Genomic DNA, 25,254 nt, shown 5'->3' on the forward strand with positions numbered 1-25,254 from the left:
CTTAGTGCTATATATTTTCAGCTCGCACACTTAGTGCTATAGAATCAAACTCGCACACTTAGTGCTGTACAATTTTAAACCCGCACACTTAGTGCCAATCTTGTCACCGTGTCCATTTATACCCGCACACTTAGTGCCGTGACCAATACCTTATGCATTTTGCTGCCTTCATACGTTCAACAATGGCATCATTCCATACACATACATTTTCATTTACACATCAATTCATTAAACACAATTGCATATATATTATGATCATTTAAACCAACACCAATATATATACTTAATGACTTACCTTGTGTTAGGTAAAATAGTTCCAAGTCGGCTACTCGATGACCTTCGATTTCCCCTTGTTGGACGCCTCTCCTTTAAGATCTTGAGCTAAATCAAACAAATTTACTTCTCAATCAGACACATACACACGGCAACCATATACATTTCAAAGGTCAATTTATTCGTATCATTTGTCCATATATTAGCTTTTAACGCATTTGGTCACTAGGGCGACCATATTTAACTTTCAAGCATTCATTTCTAATTTTAGTTAAACAATGCCGAATGCCATTAGCTACTAATGACACACACACACACATATAAGCACATTTAGCATTTGATACATTCGGCCTTAGCATAATTTCATTAAGAGTCCCCATTAGCCACTTCACTCATCAATTATCTCAACTACTTGATAATCCATACTTATCATGCTAGCCGAATATTTCTTATTCAAGTTCATCATCTTCATATTCGCACTAACATCACAATCTCATATCATGGCGAATGCTCCTCTTAAACTATTGTTCATCTAGATTTAGCATGAAACAACAATCATCACCCTTGTTAGTTACCCTAGCGAAAAACTCACTTATTCAAAAACCAAGATTTCAACATGGGTTACCTAAAGAACTTGATAACTAGTTCAAATTTCATCCATCTAACTTACTAATCAAATGTGTACAACATTTCCACCATCTTCTTTAACATCTACCATGGCGAACGTTCATATCACCATAATTTTTCAAAGATTTCGGCATGGTTAAATAAGGGCTTAGAATCTAGCTTAAAACCATGCTAAGATTTAAAGAGCTAACTTGAATTCTTACCTTAATTTCCAGCTCAAGGTGGCTGAATTTCTTCCTCTTTTCCTCTTCTACACGGCTAAGAAGAACCAAAGTATGAAGCCTTTTCCTTCTCCCTTTTTTTTTTTTCGGTCATGCATGAGAATGATGGACACATTTTTTTTTCTTTGTTTTCTCCTTTAATTTTTCATTAGTTTATTTCCCATGCTTCTTTTTTTATTCCTCCTTACATAATCCATTAGCTAGACATGTTTGAAACATGTTTCCCTTGCCCATAACTTGTCATGGTCGGCCACTTATCCAAAATAAATGGAGTATTTGACATGCAACTCCATTTATTTTACTTCATTCTTTATTAACCTCTTAAAATAGCCACATATATTTAAATCCCTTCACATGAGTCCTTTTCTTTCAATTCACAATCAAATTAACTAAATCAAAGAATTCACAATTCACACATGTATTTTCACATATTCTAGACAATAAATATTACGTTTGAACATGTCGGTGACTCGGTTTAGCGGTCCCGAAACCACTTCCCGACTAGGGTTAAATTAGGGATGTCACATCACATTTGTCAACAGTTGAAACAATATTTAGTAGATTGTTAGGTGTTTCTCTTCAAGTATAACATCTAACTTTATATCATATTTATAAAATTAAAATAAAAAATTCCAATGCATTTTAAATAGTGAATTCCTCGACACATTTTACCTATTTTTAAATTTTTTCTATCACTTGAATCTATTTCAGATGCCCATATTTAAGTTAGCACAATAATTGAGTACTTTTTAAAATATATTAATTTTTATAACAAAATGCAAGTAAATTATAGATTTTTGGTAAAAATATGTTTGCTCATATATTTGAAAATGACTACTCAAATTAAAAAAATTATGAGATGAATTAATAGACCTATAGTAAAATAACTTTTATTGATAAAATAGTGCAAAAATAAATAATTGTGTTAATTAATTTTGACTATATTGGTGGGACCTTTTCTTTAAAAGAGGACAATTTTTATTTTTATTTTTAAATTAAATTAAATCTTTATAATATGAGTCTTATTTAAAATTTAGATAATCATTGATTAAATTAATTAGTTGAAAATCCAAATAATCTTTTAATTATATATAAAAATGTGTTAGTTCAATTATTGATTTTATTAATTTTAAAAAAATTATAATTTAATCTAAATTGTAGGTGTAAAATAAAATACTTAATTCCACTATTCATTCAACAATTTGCAATTTTGCATATGCATCTAACTGCTTGTGATTCAATGAATTTAAATAACATGAATTAATATATATTAATGTCAATTTATCTTATCATTTATTTATTATGTTTTTATGGAAGCAGATTAATTGGATCCCTACAAAAGAAGTATTTGATATGATCATTTGAATTGCCTAATTAAACAACTACATTTTAAGCTCTCCTTAATTGCACTTGTAAGTACCTCGTATTACTTACATATTTTAATTTAATACAACATTTTTTGAGATATATCCATGTTAGTGATTTGAATTAGGGCATAATATCTTACATATCTCCTTGTGATATTACTATTTTAGGTTAAATGTGTTCATTTAATTATATAAGTAACACATTTCTTTTTTTTAAGATATAAATAAACAAACATAAATAGTAATAAATAAATTATAAAAATAGTATTAATTATATAATTAAAATTAGAATTAGAATTTCAATTTGACTTAAATCTATTTAGAACACTTAAGTAACTATAATTTATTGTCAACTTTAGACTTCAAGAACTACGAAATGGATAAGAGCTAGATGGATTTGTCAAGGGTAAGCAACGACTATCGAAATGTAGTACAAACCTTTTTAAATTTTGCATTTCAAAACGCAAGCCAAGAGAATATGATTCTTTGCCCATGTGAGAAGTGTGGTGTAACAGCCCGTTTTTAGTCAAATCGAAATAGTGGTTTTGGAACCACAAATCTGAGGTTGAAATATTTATTTTATTATTATTTTAAGGTTTACAACATGATAATATGTTTGAGTGAAAATTTCGTAAAGAAATTTTATCATTTGAATGTTCAATTTGATAAAAATGACTAAATCGCGTAAAGTGAAAAATTGGAGTTCTATTAGATAAAAGTATCTAATAGCTATGAAACTAAATCGAGGAGGTCCTTATGTTGTAATTAGACCATTATTAAGGTGAGTGGACATTTATATACATAGTTTATATGAATTTTAAATGTTTAAGTAAAGGTTAAATTAGTAAATTATAAAACAAATTAAGTTAAAATAATAAAATCATGATGTCATCTTCACCATTAAGCTTTCACCACCGAAACTAGGGCTAAGAAAACACCATTGTTGTGTTCTTCATTCAGCCAAGCTTGTATATGTAACACCCCTTACTCGTATCTTACACCGTAACAGGGTACGAGGCATTACTAGACTTAAACACGTGCACAACATCAATTTCAAGTTATAGCAACATGATCAAATTTAAAACCTTTCAAACTTTGTCTACTAAACCTTAATATGGCCTACGATGCCCAAAACACACTTTGAAAAACTGTTCAGAAACAAAACAACTTAAAAAAAAGACCCTTGAAACAGGGGCACACGCTCATGTGGATAGGCGACACGTCCGTGTGACATATTGGCATGGGCATGTTGAAGGCCCATGTGGCTTACATGGCCTTAGCCTATCAGGACATGCCCGTGTCCCTAACCCGTGTAGAATTATTTTTCAATTTGAACCTACAGAGGTTTTCACATGGCTTGGCACATGCCCGTGTCCATGACTCATGTCCCCCACACTTCCATGACACGCCCGTGTAAAAAAACCTTGACATTCTATTTCTGACTTCAGCAACCAATTAAGGGCACACGACCAAGGCACACGCCCATGTACTAGGCCCTGTCCTCCACAAGACTGAGACATACGGCCATGTCTATGCACGTGTGTTTACTACATTCATACTGACTTATAAAATCGTGGTGTAGGGGACACACGGTTGGACTACATACCCATGGGGCAGACCGTGTGTTTGCCCGTATGGACAAGAATAAGGCTATTTACCAAGCCTTTTTGTCACCCTTATTTGCACCAACCTACACAATATCAACCAAAACCAATCCATGCATAACACATATAACCTAAGGCAACCACAACCATGAGAAATTTGCATCAATTGCAGTTAATCATAATCAATATTAGCCAACATTGATGGCCTATACAAAATGAATATCACATCCATCATATGAGCCAACACTTGTGGCTAAACTAAAAAGACACTAAACAAAATATTCAAGTCCCTATACATGCCAAAATTAAAACATCTAAACTAGTTATACCAAAAGCTTTAGGTGATAGTGTGATCAATGCCTCCGACGTCCCTTAATCCCCGATACTAGCTTGGCAGGCTATAAGAAAATGGAAAAGAAAGGGAGTAATCATAAATCTTAGTAAGTTGCATGCAAATATATATAACAACTTTACCATTCGACAACATACTCATACTACAACAAACTTGACATAAGCACAACTTACTAATCACTATTCAATACAATTCATGTAGCATAATAGCGAGCTCACATCTCATACGTTTCAAGTAGGTACCTATACCACTCACAACATGGTCATAACCTTTCTCATTTAGCTTAAACTGTAATTCTCACTGTTAAACCGTTCGGAATACTATGGACATTTGATAAGCCTCAAATATAGGGTAGAATGCTGATGCCATGTCCCACACATGATCTTACACTAGTTCATACATCAAGTTCGATGCCATGTCCTAGACATGGTCTTACATTGACTATCGTAATCGAGGCTGATGCTGTGTCCTAGACATGGTCTTACACTGGCTCTCATATATCTGTGCCGATGCCATGTCCCAGACATGGTCTTACACTGACACATCTCATAGCCAATGCCATGTCTCGTCTCAATGCCGATGCCATGCCCAAGACATGGTCTTATACTGGCTCTCATAATGTGGCCGATGCATGTCCCAAACATGTCTTACACTAGCACACATATCACCCCAAATGTCATGGCATGAATATCTGATCTATTCACAATCAAACAATTTATGCTATAACAATTCAATCACATTTGATAACAATGTAGTTGCATTATTTACACACAACTTACCTCGGTATACAAAACGTGAACGACTATTTCGGCTTAGTTCGCTAACTTGGCTTTTCCTCGATCTAGGTTCAGATTTCATATTTCTTGATCTAATAATGGAAAAATTCATTCATTTAATCAGCATATTAATCTAGACACTCAATAATTTATATTTCGGGAAAAATTACCATTTTGCCCTTAGACCTGAAAATTAATTTTTATCGAATTTTCTCACTTACCAAGCCTAGCTGAATTCTTTTTATACTAGAAGCAGTCCACAATTTCAATTATTTCACACATTTACCACATAATTTATAACTTACGTAAAATGATTCCTAGTTAGGGTTTTCATGAAAACTACTTCACAAAACTTGTTTATTTCACAACCATGATTCATTTTCTTTCACAAATTTTCAGCAAATTTTACAAATGCTCTCATGTTAAATCCCTAAAATTTCAACCATTTTGCAAAATAGTCCCCTCATTAGCTAGCTCATGCTACAAGGGTCCTAAAAATGCAAAAATCATCAAGAAAGGCTATCTAAATCACTTACTTGCAAGGGATATAAGTGGCTGATATTTTTAAGATTTTAAAAGCCCCTTATTTACTAGTATTTTTGGTGGAGGAGAAGATGAGAAAAAGATGATATCATTCTCTCTTTATTTTATTTTATTTCTAGCCAATTTAGTCACCAAAACTCACCTAACTTTGAGAACTTTCTTCTTTTTGTCTCTATGGCTAGCCACCACTAATTTAAAGACCTATTTGCACTTTAAAGACCCCCAATTATGGTTCTCTAGCTATTTAACACATTTGGCTAGCAAAACAAAACTTTTACCCTTTATACGATTTAGTCTTTTTTCTCAATGAAGCTCACAAACACTAAAATTAATTCACCAAAATTTTCATGCACTTATATAATCATGCTATGACACATAAAATAATATTAAAAATAATTTCTCAGACCTCAAATCTGTGGTTCTGTAATGACTATTCGGACTTGGCCCAAAATCAAGTTGTCATAGTATAGCTAATCAAGGTATGGTTTTTGTCCCGTTTTTAATGATTTCTATGTTTTTGAGATCGTTGTAGTTAGGTCTAGCTAGCCTAAGGACTATTTTGCAAAACTGTTAAAGATTTGAAATGATGGCATTGCTGAATACATGTGTGTTTTGATGCTTAATGATAGATTATGAATGTTTGATGATAGTTATACAAGTTTTATTAAGTGATTTTTAGTGAAAATGCAAATTAGGGGTTAAATTGTGAAATGTGTAAATGTAATGGTTAAAATGTGAAATAAGTGAGAAATATGGGCTGCTAGGGACTTATATGTAATTCGGCTAGCATGGGTTAGTATTGGATTGCATTAATTTGTGTTTTAATGAAATAAGGACTAAATTGTAAAAGATGTGAAATACTAAGGAAATTGTGTAAAAATGCCTTAAAGTGAATTTTGGACTAAATTGAATAGAGAGATGATTAAATAAGTTAATTTTGATTAAATTTTGATCAAGAAAGGAAAAATACAGACTTAGATTGGGTAAAGAACAAAGTTACGGAATAGTTGACTCGTTTCGCCATTTTAGCATCCGAGGTAAGTTCGTATGTGATAAATTTCATTATAAATGTATTTTAAATGCTTTGATATTGCATAAAATATAATTAAGAGACTATGGATATGTTCGACAATGACTCGACGATGATTCGGCATTCAAAATCCCGGTTGAACCTTAGGAATAGATTTGGATACTAGTGACGTGTCATTAGAGAATTGTTGTGATTATGTGATTTGGGTGTTGGTCCCGTACGTCCTACCAGTGACTGAGTATACCGACATGTGTTGCGGATACTTGACTAGTTGTTTGAGTAGCACCATGTAGCTACGTCTTGACCCACAGCTTGTGTGAGCAGGCCCGTTGATAGCTCTAGTGTGAGCAATTTATGTGATATGAGATTAAGATAGCTTCGACTATATATGTGGTACTTTGGTTGTGAATTTCCCATGTAGCCGATAGTATTCTGAATGGTTCAACAGGTAAATGAAAGATGTGATTATGTATGAGATTGATACAAGATGGTACATGTATGTACATGAGTCGTATAAGCTTAAATCGAAGATGTTATGAAGTTCAAACATAAGATTATGATAGAAAATGTGAAAGGTTAGTTAGTTAAATGAATTACATGATTATTTGTTCAAGTTGATAATTTGTATATTCATGTTGAGATTGAGTTTATTTCATACGAGCTTACTAAGCTATATAGCTTACTTTATTTAATTTTCTATGTTTTATAGTAATTTTAAAGCTAGCTTAGACTCGGGGATCGTTAGAGACATCGTCACACTATCCAACTATCAATTTGGTACTATTGAGCTTATGTTTTGAGTATATGGCATGTATAAGGACTCTGGTCATTTTGATACATATTTTGGTGGTGAATTTTTCCATTTAAGTGAGCTTGTGAATTGCTAAGTTTTGGTTTGTATATATAGCCATGAGAGTTGGCTTAATTTGGTTATGTATATATATATATGTTCATATAAAGATGTATTGTAAGTTCTCGGATGGATTTATGATGCTTGTGACATATGAAGATTGTGGAGGTGAAATGGTTGATATTAGAGTATTTATATGCTGGTGATTTTGATGTATAATGATGCATGATTGGAAACGTAAAAATAGTTGAATTATACATGTGAATTTGGTATAAATGGTATGACATGTTTTGTTAGTAGTGTGTATTGAGAAAAATGGTATAGATTGTGCATGAATTAAGCTTGAATTGGTTGGTTAAAATGTCATATTATGCTATGTTTTGGTGCCAATTGGGTTGATGTAGGTGTGCATATGATAGGGTGGCAATATGGCTTGGTAAATAACCTATTTTTGTCCACACAGGTGTGTATCTCAGCTGTGTGAAATACACAGTCATGTACACAGCTGTGTGTCCCCTGGTGTTAAAATTAAAATCAAGTCAGTATGCTTAACACGGCCTTACACACGGGCGTATGACTTGACCGTGTGGCATAAGTCAGTATACCCTACAGGTTTGGCACGGCCTAGCACACGGCCTGGCACACGGGCGTGTATGGCAAATTTTAGGGCACATGGGCTAGCCATACGGGAGTGTGTGTTGGCCGTGTGACCCAAGTCAGAGACTTACACGGGGTCAGACACGGACTGGAACACGTCCAAGTGCTCCCATTTCGAATGTCCACATGGCCTGTAACACGGGTGTGTCTGTTGGCCATGTGAGAGACACGGCCATACCATACGGGCGTGTGTCCCTTGTTTTGAGAAAAATTTTCTAAGTGTTTTAAAAGTTTCCAAAGTTACTAGTTTAGTCCCGAACCACCCTCAATGCATGTTTAGAGCCTCATAAGCTCGTATTAGGGACAAAATGTTTGATTGTGAATGGAATGTATATGATTTGATTAAATGTATGTTTAAAATGTGGTATAAGTCTAGTAATGCTTCGTAACCCTATTTCGGTGTTGAATACGGGCGAAGGGTGTTACATGTGGCAACATTAATTAGCATATTCGTGAAGTTGTCTATGAACATCCAATTGTTGATGGCTTTATTCAAGGGTATAAAAAATGGATTTTCCATGGAGAGTGTTACATGTGGCAACATTAATTAACAAAAAGGTATGTTGTGGGATGCATTTAATATGCATAGTCATGGTTTTCAATCGTTTTCACTTGAAATTATTGCATTTGATGATTGTAGTATTGATGGAAATGCTTTTACCGAAACGGGAAGAAGTTCACCTAATAAAGAGCCAAATGGAGAAGCAGAGAAGTTCTATAAGTTATTTAATGAAATGAATGAAGGACTTTATGAGGGATCAAAATTTTCAAAACTGTCCTTCTACATTCGTCTTTTTCACTTAAAATGTTTGGAAGGGTGGACCGGAAACTCTTTTACACTGCTGTTAAAGTTTTTGAGAGATATATTTTTGTTTACAAAAATCCCTTATTCATGCAAAGATATGAAGAAACTGATAAAGGATTTAGACCTTGGGTACGAAAAAGGTCATAGCTGCCCAAATGAGCATGTTGTATTGGGGTGATCGAAAAAACCAACAATCTTGTCATGTTTGCTGTAAATCTCGTTGGATGAATAGGAATGCAGAAGATGTGAATGAGGATGAAAGTGAGGCACAGTCAAAAAAGAAGCCAGTAAAGAATTTACGATATTTTCCACTAATACCAAGGCTTCAAAGGGTTTTCATATCGTTGCATCATGATTAACGAACTGATGATGGATTATAAAGGCATCCTACGGATTCTTTAGCTTGGAAATCATTTGACAGAAAATTTCCACACTTTGCAAGCGATCCTCAGAATGTAAGGCTTGGGCTAGCATCTGATGGATTTAATCTTTTTAAATCATGAGTACGTCGTATAGTACTTGGCTTGTAGTGCTTGTTCCTTACAATTTCCCTCCATGGACTTACATGAAGCAATATTATTTTATCTTATCTATGATTATCCTTGGAGAGAAAGGTCTCAGGAATGATATTGACATTTATATACAGCTACTTATTGAAGAGTTAAAACAGTTATGGGCGGGTGTTGAAACATATGATGTCTTGAGAATGGAGAACTTTTATTTATGTGCAACTTTGTTGTGGACTATTAATGATTTCCCAGCTTATGCAATTTGTCTAGTTGGAGTACCAAAGGATGTTATGCTTGTCCTTGTTGTGCGGCGCAAACATGTTTGATGGAAACCATAGATTTAGATTTCAGAGGACTCTATTTGATGGTACTAAAGGGTTCAGAGAAGCTCATAAGCAGACCATTGGATCTGAAATCTTGTTCATGTTAAAAGATATCAATTTCAATTATGGGAAGATGAATCAACCACCCAACATACAAACAAATAGAAGACCGAGGGAGGCGTATGTTGGCGATGTTGACCAACAGAGTGATGATGAATCTGATGAAGAGGATTATCCTAATGAGGCGAACTTGTGGAAAAAAAGAAGTGTTATTTTTAGTTGCCTTATTGGGAGCATCTGTAACAGCCCATTTTTTAGTGAAATCGGAACAATGGTTTCGGGACTACAAATCCGACCCAAAAACATGATTTATTTTTATTTCATTATATGGTCCATAATATAACAGGCATGTCATGTGAAAATTTTGAAATGAAAATTTTATCGATTAAGTGCTTAATTACAAGAATGACTAAATCGCATAAAATACGAAAGTTGAATTCTAGTAGCTATAAGGATCAAATAGCTATGGAATTCAAAACTTAAGGTCCTTATATAGTAGTTAGACCACTAAGAAAAGTATGTAGATTTTTCTTTGTGACTCATCCATGGAATTATGGAAAAAGGGCAAGGACTAAATTGGAAATACCAAAATACTTAATTAATTAAAAGATGATAAAAGAAAATATCATCTTATTATTGTCATCTTCAACCTAAAATTTTATGGAAACCCTAAGAGAGAGAGAGGAAACTTTCAAGGCTTAATTGAGTAAGTTCTCTTGTCCCATTTTTAGTAATTTTAGTATTTTTGAAACCGAGATAACTTAATCTCTCTATTTGAGGGATTGATTTGAAAAGTTATTAAGGTGTGAAAATGGGTCATGGATGTATTATGCTGGAAACTAGAATCTTATGAAGGAAATGAAATATTATTGATAGATAAACAACTTTTGCAAAGTGATTTTTGATGAAAACTTGCATTAGGGACTAAAATGTAAACTTGTGAAATTGAAGGAAAAATTATAAAATTTTATGTATACATATGCTATAAATTTTGTAAGGGGGCTTTGGTTAGGCTTGGAATAGGGATTAATTTGCAAAAGTTTCATTTTCTGATCCTACAGACGAAAATAGAATTTTTGGAAAAGTTAGGGGAAAAATGGTAATTTTTCCTAGGACATAAATTGAGTCTGTTTAAGTATGAAATGTATGAAATTGATGATAAAATTAATTTATAAAGATTCAAACAACACTAATTCGATGTTAGATCGAGGAAAAGAAAAGATTTTGGATTAGTAGACTTTTATGCGAACAAGTGTCGAGGTAAGGTCGTGTAACTTAATGCAGCATGTAAATATGTTTAATGGAATGTTGTGTTGTATGGAATGTGATTTATATTGATGTACATTACTTGAATGCTATAATGAGAAACTTAATACATGCTTGAAATGGTGATAAAGGGTTAAGTCTCGATTGAATGTTGAATTCCGATTATTATATACGCTTTCCTGAAACAAATAGGGCCCTGCATTTGTTGCGGACGGGATTTAGCTCGAACGAGTAATTCCAATGACCTTGTCTTAAAAAGGATTTAGCCCGGACAGGTAATCCCGATACATTACCTCTCAAGCATACGTTATGATTAGGGTTTAGCCTGGACTGTAACCCTAATTGAGCTCTTTTGAGCATACGCTATATAAAGGATTTAGCCTGGGCCAGTAATCCTATTTTTTGAAAAGTAACTTGAGAGTGTGTTCCTTGGTTAAGTACCCTAAGGGGTAACTTCGATAAGAACTGATGGATTAATAAATTGTACACTTAGAGTGTACTATTTGAGCCTTCACCGGAATTTCAATGATTCAATGGATATCAACGTAACATCTCAAATTAGGGTCTAGTCAGAACAATGGTTTCAAGACTACAAATCTGAAGTTGAAATAATTATTCTATGATTATTATGAGGTCTATGATATGATTGCATCCTTGTGTGGAAATTTTATGAAGAAATTTTATTGATAAAGTGTCCAATTTGACATTTATGACTAAATTGAAAAAGTTGCAAAATGTGAGTTCTAGAAGCTTTAAGAATGAAATTGGCATGGATTATTAATTAGAGGTCCTTAAATAGGAATTTTCTTAGTTTCTATTTTTATAGACAAAAATGGGCATGAATAGGAAAAATTTGAAAGAAAGGCCTTAAGGGCATTTTTTTCATTTCGTTAATAAAAGAATAAAAAGGGAAAATAAGTCAGAATTGTGTCCATCTTCCTCCCTCATTGTTGAAAATCCTAAGGAGCCAAAGCTAGGGTTTTGTTCATCCTTTCAAGCTCAATAATAAGTACATCCTAGCCCCGTTTTTGATGTTCTTTATGTTTTTGAGATCCTTAAAGCATGATCTAGCTATTTCTACCATTATTTTAAGCTAGGGTTCATGTTCAAAAACTTACCCATGTGTGACATACATGTATTTTGATGTTTAATGAAGGAATATGAAAGTTTGATGTATGATAAACATATTTTACTAAGAGGTTTTTCTTGAAAACACCTAACAATGACCTTTTTGTAAAATTTGTAAAAATGAGTAGTAAAAATCTGATTTGAAGGAAAGTGTGGGTTGTTATCAGCATGTGCTAGGTTCGACTAGGCTTGGGTGACAAAGAAAATGGACACATTTCATTTTACGAGCCTAGGGACTAATTTACAAATATGTGAAAGTTTAGGGGCAAAACCATAATTTTTCAAAAATATAGTTTTTGGACTGATTTGAATAATGTGATGATTAAATGAGCTGAATTTGCTATCATAGATCAAGAAAAACGGAGTTCAGATCTAGACCGGGGAAAGAATAAGATTTTGGACTAAATAGAATTAACTGTCCATACTTTGTATCGAGGTAAGTTCATGTGTAAATAATGCAATGTAACATCATGTTCTTAATGCGTTATTAATGTATGAGTTTCTATGTTTAAATTGTTATGATGAGTGTATGAATGATGTTATGGTCTATGAGGATGACATTGTGAATGAGCTCGATAAAGATATGACCTCGAGAAAATCCGGTTTGAACCTTAGGAATAATTTAGGATACAACGTGACATGTCACTAGGAACTTATGTCTTGAGCTCATAAGATATGTGATATGTGTCTATCTGAATCAAGGCGTTAGTCTTGTACGTTCTACCGGTAGCTGGGTAGGCTGGTATGTGCTGCAGGCACCTGTCAGCTTGTGTGAGCACCCGAGTAGTTACGTCCTGACTGTCAGCTTGTGTGAGTAGGCCTGTGATTAGCTTGAGAGTGAGCAATTTGTGATTTGTGATATGAGATAGAATGTCGCTACGTTTGAAGCACTATGTGCAAGCCTTCCATGTATCCAATAGTATTTTGAGTGTTCAACGGGTAAATCAGTGAGTTATTCGACAAGTAAGTCATTGATGAGGAAATATGAGAATGTATTACAAGTTGGTACAAGTATGTACGAACAACTCATATGAATGAACTCAGTATGTAATGATCTTTTGGTAAGATTAAAAAATGTATATATATTCATGATTATGTTGCTATCTATTTACATGTGAACTTACTAAGCTTTATGCTTACTCCCCTCTCTTTTCCATTTTCTTATAATATTGCCAAGCTAGCTCAAGGATCGAAGGACGTCGGAGACTCGATCACACTATCAATTGGACATTTGGGTATAGTTAGTCTCAACATTTTAAGTATGGCATGTATAGGGACTTGGTCTTCTTGTTATATGTCATATTGGTTTAGCCAAATGTGTTGGCTTTTAATGATTTGATGATTTATTTTGTATATGGCCATGAGATATGGCTAATATTAATTATGGGGATGTAATCCTATTCATATAAGCATGCATGTGCTAAGGTCACTCATGATGTGGATAAATTCATTTGGCATGGATGAATTATGGATACGAATATGGATGTTTGATGATGGAATTGTGAGTAAATTGCATAATAACAACTAAGGAAAGAATATGTAAAATGGAAGTAAATTGATGTTATGTATATTGCATGTGATTTGGTAAGTTTAGTTTAAATAAAATATGGAGTCTTAACAAGTACTAATTGATAAGAAGTTGATATGCATGAACCATGGTTGTGAATGTGTAATTCTCATTTATGCCATGTAAGTTATCATTGAGATGTATAAGTGTGTATGTGTTATCATGGGTGACAAAAGGTTGGGAAAATAGCCTTAAAATTGTCCACACAAGCAGACACACAAGCGTGTGTCTAGGTCGTGTGTGACACACGGTCTGCCCCATGGGCGTGTGTTCCGACTATATGTCCCTTGCACCGTAATTAATGCATAATAGAATGCCCAATAGTAAACACATGGGCAGAGACACGACCGTGTGTCTTTACCTTGTGAAGGACACGGCCTTAGGACATGGGCGTGTGCCCAGGCCATGTGAAGCCTGCACCTGATTTTTGGAATTTAATTCGCCACACAGCTTAAGCACACGAGCGTGTGACTTGGCTGTGTGACCCTAATTTGTTGATGAAGTCATAAACAGAGAGTTACATGAGTTGAGGACATGGGCGTGTCCCAAGCCACACGGGCATGTGTGACCACACGGCCTACCTACACGGGCGTGTGACCCCTGTTTTGATGAAAAAAATTTTAAGTGTTACGAAAGTTTGAGAGTTCTCGATTTAGTCTCGATCTGTTCCCAATATATGTTTTGGGCCTTGTGGGCCCGTATGAGAGGCAATATGCATGTGGATGAAAAGTTTAAAATTTGAATAGAAATTCATGTCTCGATTTTGTATGATTTTGTCAGTTTATATCCGGTAATGCCTCATACCCTACTTCGGCTCAAACATGGGTAATGTAACACCCCCTACCTGTGTCCGATACCAGGACAGGATACAAGGCATTACCGGACTTAAATGCAAACAATCATGCAAACCAGGCCATAAAATTTCATTCATATTTTAAGACATTCAATCACATGCACATAGTCCCTTATTTGGGTTTACGAAGCCTAAAACATACTTTAGAAAGGGTTCGGGACTAAACCGAGAACTTTGGAAAGCTTTAGGAAAAACTTAGAAATTTTTCTCATGAAACAGGGTCACACACCCGTGTGGGCACAGGGGCACGCCCATGTGCTCAGGCCGTGTAACTCTCTGTTTATGATGTCAGCAAATAAATTGAACCACATGGCCAGGCCACATGCCCGTGTCACCAGGCCATATCCCTCACACGGTTGAGACACACGGCCGTGTCTCATCCCGTGTAGTTAACTCTTAGGCTATTTTCCAAGCCTTTTTGTTACCCTTACATGCACATACATATACATGGATCCAATGGCATTCAACATCCTCAATTGTGATACAAACATATCATTTACCTATCAACGTGCATGTATTACACATTCCCACATTAAGCCAAGACTGGTCATACCATAGTTATCTTTGTGCCAATTTATTTCAACTTATCATCAAACTTCCATGTTCAAAGCATTATTATTTATCTCCATATTACACATTTAATGCATGGTCATAAAACATGCATTCAACACACATGACATATTGCCAATCATGCATGACAAACAAACATAATCATATCTTCACATCATAAGAAATAAATCATAACTTGACTAGCTATACTCACAAGCCATAATCAATATGAGCCACATCTCATGGCCATATAAAATAGCTCAAAATAGGCCAATACATTTTTCCAAATCATAATAACACATGTCATAGAACTAGGTCCCTATACATGCCACTCACTTGATAATTCTAACATATGTAACAATATTCCAAAGGTATTGGCTTGATAGTGTGATGCTGCCTCTGACAATCTCCAACCCTGAGCCAACCTGACAACACAAAAAGAAATGGAAATGAGGGAGTAAGCTTTACGCTTAGTAAGCTCGCAAGAAAAATAATAAGCAAAGTATTAAAATGTTATTTTTCAATTTCTCTATAATTATTCAAAGTTCAGTTAAGTTGTTTTCTCGAGTCATAGTCACTAATTTATTTATATCCGGGGCTACAGTATCAAAATTTAGAACCACTAATTTTTCTAGAAACTAGACTCACATATATTCTTACCATAAAATTTTCAGAATTTTTGTTTTAGCCAATAAGTATAGTTTATTATTTAAAGTTACCCCTATTTCGTTGTCTGACAGTTCCGACCTCTCTTCACTACGAATTAATTATCTCATAGTACGGGACTTAGATGATGCTTTCATCTATTTCCCTTGAAAATAGAATCATTAAGGATTTTAATAATATAATTTATAACCCATGATTATTTTTTTACAATTTATAGTGATTTTCCAAAGTTGGAATAGGGGATTCCGGACTCATTTTGACTCTGTCTCACAAGAATTCAAATATCTCATAATATGAAATTATTTTGCTTACACTGTTTCCTTTATATGAAGATAGACTCAATAATATTTTATTTCATATATTATTAAACTTCGAATTCTATTTCCACCATTTTTGGTGATTTTTCAAAGTCACACAACTGCTGCTGTCCAAAACTGTTTTATTACTAAATTTCACTCTTTCATGTTTTCTTCGTAGTAATTTTCATTGTAACACTTACTCCATATCAATCTTACCAAAGTTCGATCACATATCGACTAAGTTGCTCATAAGTTTACACATATTAACCTTCACTTATTCATCACATAGTCATATTCAATTACACCTAGTCATTTCCCGTTGAACACATCGAAATAATAACGGATGCCCGGTGGCTTGCACATAGTACCACCCTTGTAGTCAAAGCTACCTTCTTCACAAAGTGGCCTTCACATAGTACCACACTTGTGACCAAAGCTATCTTTTACACATAGTGGCCTTCTCTTAGTACCACACATGTGATAGAAGCTATCGGGTACGCATAGTAGCCTGTGCTTAGTACTACACATGCAACCTAACTATTTGGTACATGTAGTAACCTACACTTAGTACTACACACATGACCTAAAACCATTTTAAACACATAGTAGCCTACACATAGTACTACACATGTGTTCTCACAATGGATCATTCGTATCTTTTCTATTCCGAAGGTCCAACCGGGAAATTCCTCACTTTTCAACATTTTACCAACTCATCCATAATCCATTTCAATTCATAATTTACATCAAGTGATCATTCAATATGCAACCACCTCTCATATAATAAAAAAATATTATAACATAAGTAAAAACGATAATATTATTTACATACAAACTTACCTTTCTTTTCACTCTTTCACAATTATCCAACTTAATAAAACATCATGTTATATCAAATTCTCAATATATCCAGCTATTATATAGCAGGCCATCAATGATTGAACCATCTAACATTTCATGTGCTACTAGTCATATATCATTGTTCTTACAATTTTTATATACCATTCCTTCATCACTTTTCAATTCAAACATAGCATTGCAATATTATTGACACATGAACTTACCTAGGCACCAAAATAGCAAAAAGGAACCTAACCGTCGATTTTCCATTTTTCACCCGATCTAGGTCCAATCCTCGTTTTCCTTTATCTATAATATCATATTTATTCTAATTATTAGTAAAATTATTTGATGTGATCCAAAAACCATATTTTTAAAAAATTATATTTTTGCCCCCTAAACTTTATCGAAATTACACTTTTGCCTCTAAGATTGTAAAGTGTTTTTTATCAATTTTCTCACTCTATAATCCTAGCCAAACCATTTTCATAACTATAGCAAACTACAATTCTCATCAAAATACCCTTTTATACCACTTTTACAACTTTTAAAAAATGGTCTTTTCGGACGTTTTCATCGAAAATCGCTTAGTAAAAGTCGTTTATTTAACACCCGACACTCATTTTCTACCATTAGACATCAGAATTCATGCATGTCACACATGAGTCAATTTTTCGACATAAACCCTAGCTCAAATTAATGGTAGAAATAGATAGATCTTGTTACGGGAATTGCAAAAACGTAAAAATCATTAAAAACGTGGCTAGAACAGGCTTACAATCAAGCTTGGAAGCTTGAAAAACCCTAGCCATGGTTTCTCCATGAAATTTTCGGCCAAGAGGTTGAAGATGGACAAAAATTGGCTTTTAATTTTGTTTTTAATTCATTTTAATAACTAATAACCAAAATGCCCTTAATGAAAAACTTTGGAAACATGCCTAACCATGTCCATTTTTGTCCACCAACTTAACCAATGGTGTAATTACCATATAAAGACCTCCAATTTAAAATTTCATAACAATTGGACACCTCTAGCATGTAGAACTCAACTTTTACACTTTTACGATTTAGTCTTTTTGACTAAATTGAGTGCCCAAATGTCAAAATTTTCGAATGAAATTTTCACAAAATCATTCCATGAAATTGTATACCATAAAAACAAAATAAACATAAAATTTTCCTCATCGAATTTGTGGTCCCGAAACCACTATTCTGGCTAGGCCCAAAATCGGGATGTTACATTTCTCCCTCCCTTTAGGGATTTTCGTCCCCGAAAATCTTACCAAAAAAGTGGTTTTGGTTTTTCACTTATTTACCTCAATCCTATAATCAATGTCAACGAACTTTCACTGAAGCTGAGCTTTTACTACCTATCTTTTAAATTCCATATACAAGAATCATGAGTGGTTTTCGCTTTACAACACTTTCACTGAAACTTAATCTCTATTAGAAAGTTCATGTATTCAAAATTCTGATACATACCATCATGTTACATATACATTCATACTTGAATCTTTTTCGAATTCAAATAGTGAAACTAGTCAGTTTATCCCGACCTTATACTCTTTATAATTTCACACGGTCTGATTATTTGTCAATTCAACTCTCGGTTACCTTTCATTTCAAAGCCTCCTTTGGCTTTCCCAAGAAATCACGATTTGAAACCCGGATCTCAATCTGATTAATGGAGACTAGTATTCCAAGAAATCCATCAATCATAAAGACATGAAATTCCTCGAACCTGATGAGCGAAAATTCAGTACATACCAGCATGATTTACATATCTCGTCAAATATTTAACAATAAGCTACATGACATTTTTCTCTTTGAAAGACAGGGATGATCCTGATAAGGCCTTGAAGATAATCCTTTCTCATTTTCCATTCTTATTCAATACTGGCAGAGATAACTCTGGTAGAACCTAATATTCGGCTTTAACCCCATTAACATTTCAAATATTCTTACACAAGGATCATACAATAACCATCTCATCATCTTTTAATACCTAAGTCATTTGCACTATAGCAAACTCAGGTCTTTCTATGACATCAGATACTTTAAGCTATCACTTGTCTTATTCTCTTAAAACACATCACCATTCAAACAACAATACATCACTAAAAATCAGGAAATCTTTGCTCAACGCAGACTAGACCAGTTCAAAGGCTTCAATTAACAATGTTCTCATTTGTCCAAACTTTGCCAATCATGAATTAAGCCATTAACTTCACAAGACAAAAATTTTACCAATTAAGCCTTTGCCAATGTTAAATACTTATATGGAAATTTAAAGACATCCAAATACTAAGATCATCAGATTACCATGATCAAATCAGAAGCATAATCATACTTGATGTATATATATCGCAAGCTAAAGGTCATACTTTAACTATAAGCTATGTTCGACAAGTTACGAGATAAAGATGACCAAGAATTCAAGATAAGGAAATCTATAATGGAGAAATCCAGAATATAGAAATCCAACATTAAAAAAAAATCCAAAACATGTGTATACATGTGAATTAAGGACTAAAATGTAAAATTGTTAAATTGAAGGAAAAATACTAAAATTTTATGTATACATGTGTTGTAAATTTTTTAAGGGGGCTTTCGTTAGGCTTGGAATAGGGATTAATTTGCATAAGTTTCATTTTTCGAGCCTAAGGACGAAAATAGTATTTTTAGAAAGGTTAGGGGCAAAATGGTAATTTTTCCTAGGACGTAAATTGAGTCTGTTTAAGTACAAAATGTATGAAACTGATGATAAATTTCATTTATATAGATCCAAAAAACACAAATTCGAGGTTAGATCAAGGAAAAGAAAAGATTTCAGATTAGTAGACTTTTACGCGAACATGTGTCGAGGTAAGTTCGTGTAACTTAATCCGGCATGTAAATATGTTTAATGGAATGTTGTTTGTATGGAATATGATTTATATTGGTGTACATTACTTGAATGCTATAATGAGAAACTTAATAGATGCTTGAAATGGTGATAAAGGGTTAAGTCCTGATTGAATGTTGAATTCCAATGATTGTATGAGCTTTCCCGAAACAAATAGGGTCCTACATTTGTTGCGGATGGGATTTAGCTCGGACGAATAATCCCAATGACCTTGTCATAGAAAGGATTTATCCCAGATGGGTAATCCCAATACATTACCTCTCGAGCATATGTTATGATTAGGGTTTAGCTTGGACTGGTAACCCTAATTGAGCTCTTTTGAGCATACGCTATATAAAGGATTTAGCCTGGGCTAGTACTCCTGTTATACGACAAGTAACTTGAGAGTGTGTTCCTTGGTTAAGTACACTAAGGGGTAACTTCAATAAGAATTGACAGATTAATAAATCGTACACTTAGAGTGTACTATTTGAGCCTTCATCGAAATTTCAATGATTCAATGGATACTAAACTCTTGACATGGCATGAAAATCTTGAGATGATATAATAATGACTTGAAAAAATATTTCTTAATGAGATCATCTATTCTTACTTGATGTGTATGGAAACTTTGTGACTAACATGTTTGATTGGATGTATGTGGTTAGGCAAATTAGCCAAACGGATGGAAACATAACATTGTATGCCTAGATTTTAATAAACAAGATTGGTAAGTTTAGATTATGTTATACGAACTTATTAAGCATGTAATGCTTACCCCATTTTACTTTCCCCTATTTTATAGTGCTCGAAAGCTCGTGAAGGTTGGAAAATCATCGGAGCATCATCACACTATCAACTAGCATTTATGGTATACTTAGTAAAATCATTTTGATATAATGGCATGTATAGGAAAACTTGGCCAATAATGGCTTGATAATGTCATTTTGTAACCTAGCCATTGGAATGGCTAGTAATAGTTCATTTTGGTATGTTTAAGTAGATTATTATGATATACATATACACATATCTTATGTCATGAATATGTGATCATTGTTGTGGATGCCTAAATTAATCCAAGGTAAGTTTATAAACAATTGTGCTTGCAATTATATGTTATATTAAATGATGAAACTACCTATCTTGGAATGGTTGGTATTGGTTGTGTATTTCAAGTGCAGGTCTTAGGTGAAATTTTGGGTGAGAAATGAAGCTAGAAATGGCTTCATTTTGTCCACACGGGCATGTGTCTAGACCGTGTGTGACACATAGCCTAGTGACATGGGCATGTGGTTAGGCCGTGTGTCCCCTACACCTTAATTTTGAGAAAAAGAATGCTTAGAATTGGGCACACGAGCAAAGACACAAGTGTGTGTCTTAGCCGTGTGTGCCACACGGCCTAGAACACGAGCGTGTGTTTTGGACGTGTGAAACCTGCACCTAATTTTGAATTAAATTAATTAACCACATGGCCTAGCACACGAGCATGTGGCATGGTTGTGTGTGCAAGTCAGAGAGTACACGGGGTCGAACACGGCCTCCAACACGGGCGTGTCCTTTGGACCACATGGGCGTGTAAGCCCTACACCTTGGAAAAATTTTGTAAATTCGTGAAAAATTCTTAGAGGTCTCGATTAAGTCCCGATTCAATTCTAATGCTCGTATTGGGCCTCGAGGGTTCAGTCAAGGGACGTTATGGATTATCTCGATAAATAAATAGTAATTTACGTGGTTTAATGAAAAAATGTTTTGAATGTTCTAGTAATGCTCTGAAACTCTATTTCGACAATGGGTACGAGTTAAGGGTTACAGCATCATATTTTGCGACACAATCTTGATGTCATGCATATTGAAAAGAATGTTTACGAGAACATCATTGGAACAATTTTGAATGTCGATAGAAAATCGAAATACAATCTTCAGAGTCGACTTGATCTAGTTGACATGGGAGTTCGACATTATCTTTATCCCCAATTACTTTCGAATGGAAAATCTCAGTTGTCGCCTTCTGTTTTTGCAATGTCAAAAAAAGAAAAAAAAAAGTGTTTTGCACGGTGTTGAAAGATATGAATGTCTCAGATGCGTATGCATTAAATATATCTCGATGTGTAATTCTTAAAGATTGAACACTATATTCCCTAAAATCACATGATTATCATATCTTGATGCAAGATTTACTGTCAATTGCTTTATGATGTTGTATGTCAAAAAATGTGACGTCTTGTATAATTGAACTATCCAATATAACGAAAGCTATTTGTAGTAAAGTTTTGATTATTGAAGAACTTAAGAAAGTACAATATCAAGCCTGTAACGACCGTTTTCGATGAAATCAGAACAGTGGTCTCGGGACTAAAAATTTGAGGTCATAAAATTTATTTTAATATTATTTTATGGTTTATAGCATGTTAGAATTATGGTATAAAAATTTTGCTAAGAAATTTTACCGTTTGTATGCTCAATTTGTGAAATAGGACTAAATCACATAAAATGCGAAGTTGTCTTCTATTAGCTAAAAGTGTCAAATAACTATAGAACTTTAAAGTAGATGTCCTTATTGAGTAATTAAACCATTAATTGAGGTAGTGGATGTACATGGATTTCAATCATGAAACTTGACATATTAGGTCGGTATTAGGTGTGGTAAAAGATAAAATAATAAGGAAAATAAAAAAGAAAGCTATCATCTTTCTCAATTTCTCCTTCCCCAACCGTTTCTAGTAGAAGAAAATAGCCATGGAAGCTTGAAAATTTCAGTAACATAAAACCTTTGCATGTAAGTGATTCTTTGTCCCGTTTTTGTTGATTTTTATGTTTTCGGGACTGTTGTAGCTTAATCTAGCTAAATAGGGGACTATTTTGCAATATGATTGAAAGTTAAGGGTTTTGCCATTACAGCATATTGGCTTTTTTTGAAGTTTAATGGAAGGAAATAAATCATTGTTGTTGATTAAACAACTTTTGTTAAGTGATTTTTAGTGAAATTGTTATTTGAGGGCTAAATTGAAAAATGTGTAATTTATGTGATAAATATGTGAATTTTTGAATTATATGGGCTTCTATGAGCGCCTATAAAATTTGGCTAGGCTTGGGTGTAGAGAAATTTACATGAATTTCATTTCACGAGCCTAGGGACTAATTTGTAAAAAGGTCAAAAGATAGGGTAAAATGGTAATTTTGTCATAACATGAAATTTGGATCGAATTAATTAGAAATATGATTAAATGAGTTAAATTTGATTATATAGATCAAGAAAAGCAACTTTAAAAAAAACAAAATCAGAGAAAAGATAAAGTCGTGGATTAAACAACTTTTATCTCCGTACGAATTTGAGGTAAGTTCATGGACTTGAACTTAAATTTATTTTTAATTACAATTTAAATTAATTAATGCTAAATTAGCTCTTGATATAAAATGTATGCATATTATGGAATTAATGTTAAGGAAAATAAATGAGGATTTTATGGAAGTGAATAATTACAATCGTCGGTTTATTCGACTAGTGTTGGCCGCAATTATCGTTGGTTTATCCAACTAGAGCTGGGCTCACAATTATTATCGTCGGTATATCTGACTAGCACTAGGTGCAAATATTGTTGGTTTATCCAACTAGAGCTGGGCTCACAATTATTATCGTCGGTATATCCGACTAGCACTAAGTGCAAATATTGTTGGTTTATCCAACTAGAACTGGGCTTGCAATTATTATCGTCGGTATATCCGACTAGTACTGGGTGCAAATATAATTGGTTTATCCAACTAGAGCTAGGCTCACATTCAATATCATCGGTTAATCTTATAAGCACTGGGCACAAACTCCTCTGCGATTTACCACTAGGCACCGGGTGCCACGTGGCTAGTAAATCTTGCGGTAAGGTTACTTGAATTATCGAAAGAACTGAAATCTTATTTGATTAAGTTATAATTTCATACTAATATTGATTGTTTTTGTGTTTAGCTAATAAATGGAACCTATTAATGGTAAATTGATTTACATATTGGCACATAATGTGCGAGACAATCACTTATCTGGTATTATTCTAAGTGGGTCAACGGGCACAGTGCTGTTACAAGGTTATATAAGTTTAATATGAACTAGTACAGATATGTACGCAAAATACGTGGAGATGATATACATTTATGACATATGAATTCATGCCATGGCTAACTTGGTTGATGATTATGTGTTAGGCTTTTGGGCCAAATTGAGTTATGATATGCCTTGTTTTACTTATTTAAATTGTGGTTAAACGGGTATGAAAAAAAAAGGGAAAGATTTTCAAATGCTTCAATTAGAATTGCTATGAAAGTATGGTAAGGTATGGATTATTAGATGATCGAAATAAGCTTAGGCACATGATTGAAAAGGTGAATGCATTTAAGTAGTGTGTACTTATGCTATGATGTTTTGAGATAGTTTGTTAGTTTATGTGATAATTAAAACTTGAGAAGACAATGTTGTTTAGGCTAAGGCTAAGATATGTTGGATTGATTAAAGTGGCTTATGATTATAAATTAAAGTGATAAACTTTATTTTTGAATTACGAACTTACTAAGCAATACATGCTTACTTTGTGTTAATTTCTTTGTGTATTTAGATATCGGAAGCTTATTCGGGTTGGAAGTTGGTGAAGATTTCATCACATTATCTATCGGGTATTTTGGTATTGTGGTTTTATAATCTTGGTTATAATGGCATGTATAGGTCATTTTGGCTAATGGTAGTCTATATGTCTTATTGTGTTTTTAGTCATTCGATTTGGCTTGAAAATGGTATATGTTTTCTAATGTAAATATGTGTAAATGACTTTATGATATGTGGTGTATGGTTGTCAAGTGAATGTCTTGTTTTTGAATTGGCATTTTGTGTACTAAATGGTTGAAACTGAGATATGAAATGCATGTTAAATTTTAGGCACAAAGTCTCATTTATGTGTTTGACCATTTAGATAGATTTTTGAAAGTTTAAATTGGCATGTTTGAAGTAGAAAATTAAGGTGCCTATTAGTACCATGGTTGTGTGTGATCTTATAAGATGTTATAAGCTTGTTATTGATTGGTTTTGAATGTCTAAATATGCCATGTTTATATGCACATTGAGGTGTCTTGGTTGGTACCAAGTTGGGTGAGAAACATGGCTTGGAAAATGGCCTATTTTTGTCCATACGGGCAGAGACACGGGCGTGTGTCTCAGCCGTATGTGAC

This window comes from Gossypium arboreum, chromosome 6, assembly GCF_025698485.1.
Source record: "Gossypium arboreum isolate Shixiya-1 chromosome 6, ASM2569848v2, whole genome shotgun sequence".
NCBI lineage: Eukaryota > Viridiplantae > Streptophyta > Magnoliopsida > Malvales > Malvaceae > Gossypium > Gossypium arboreum.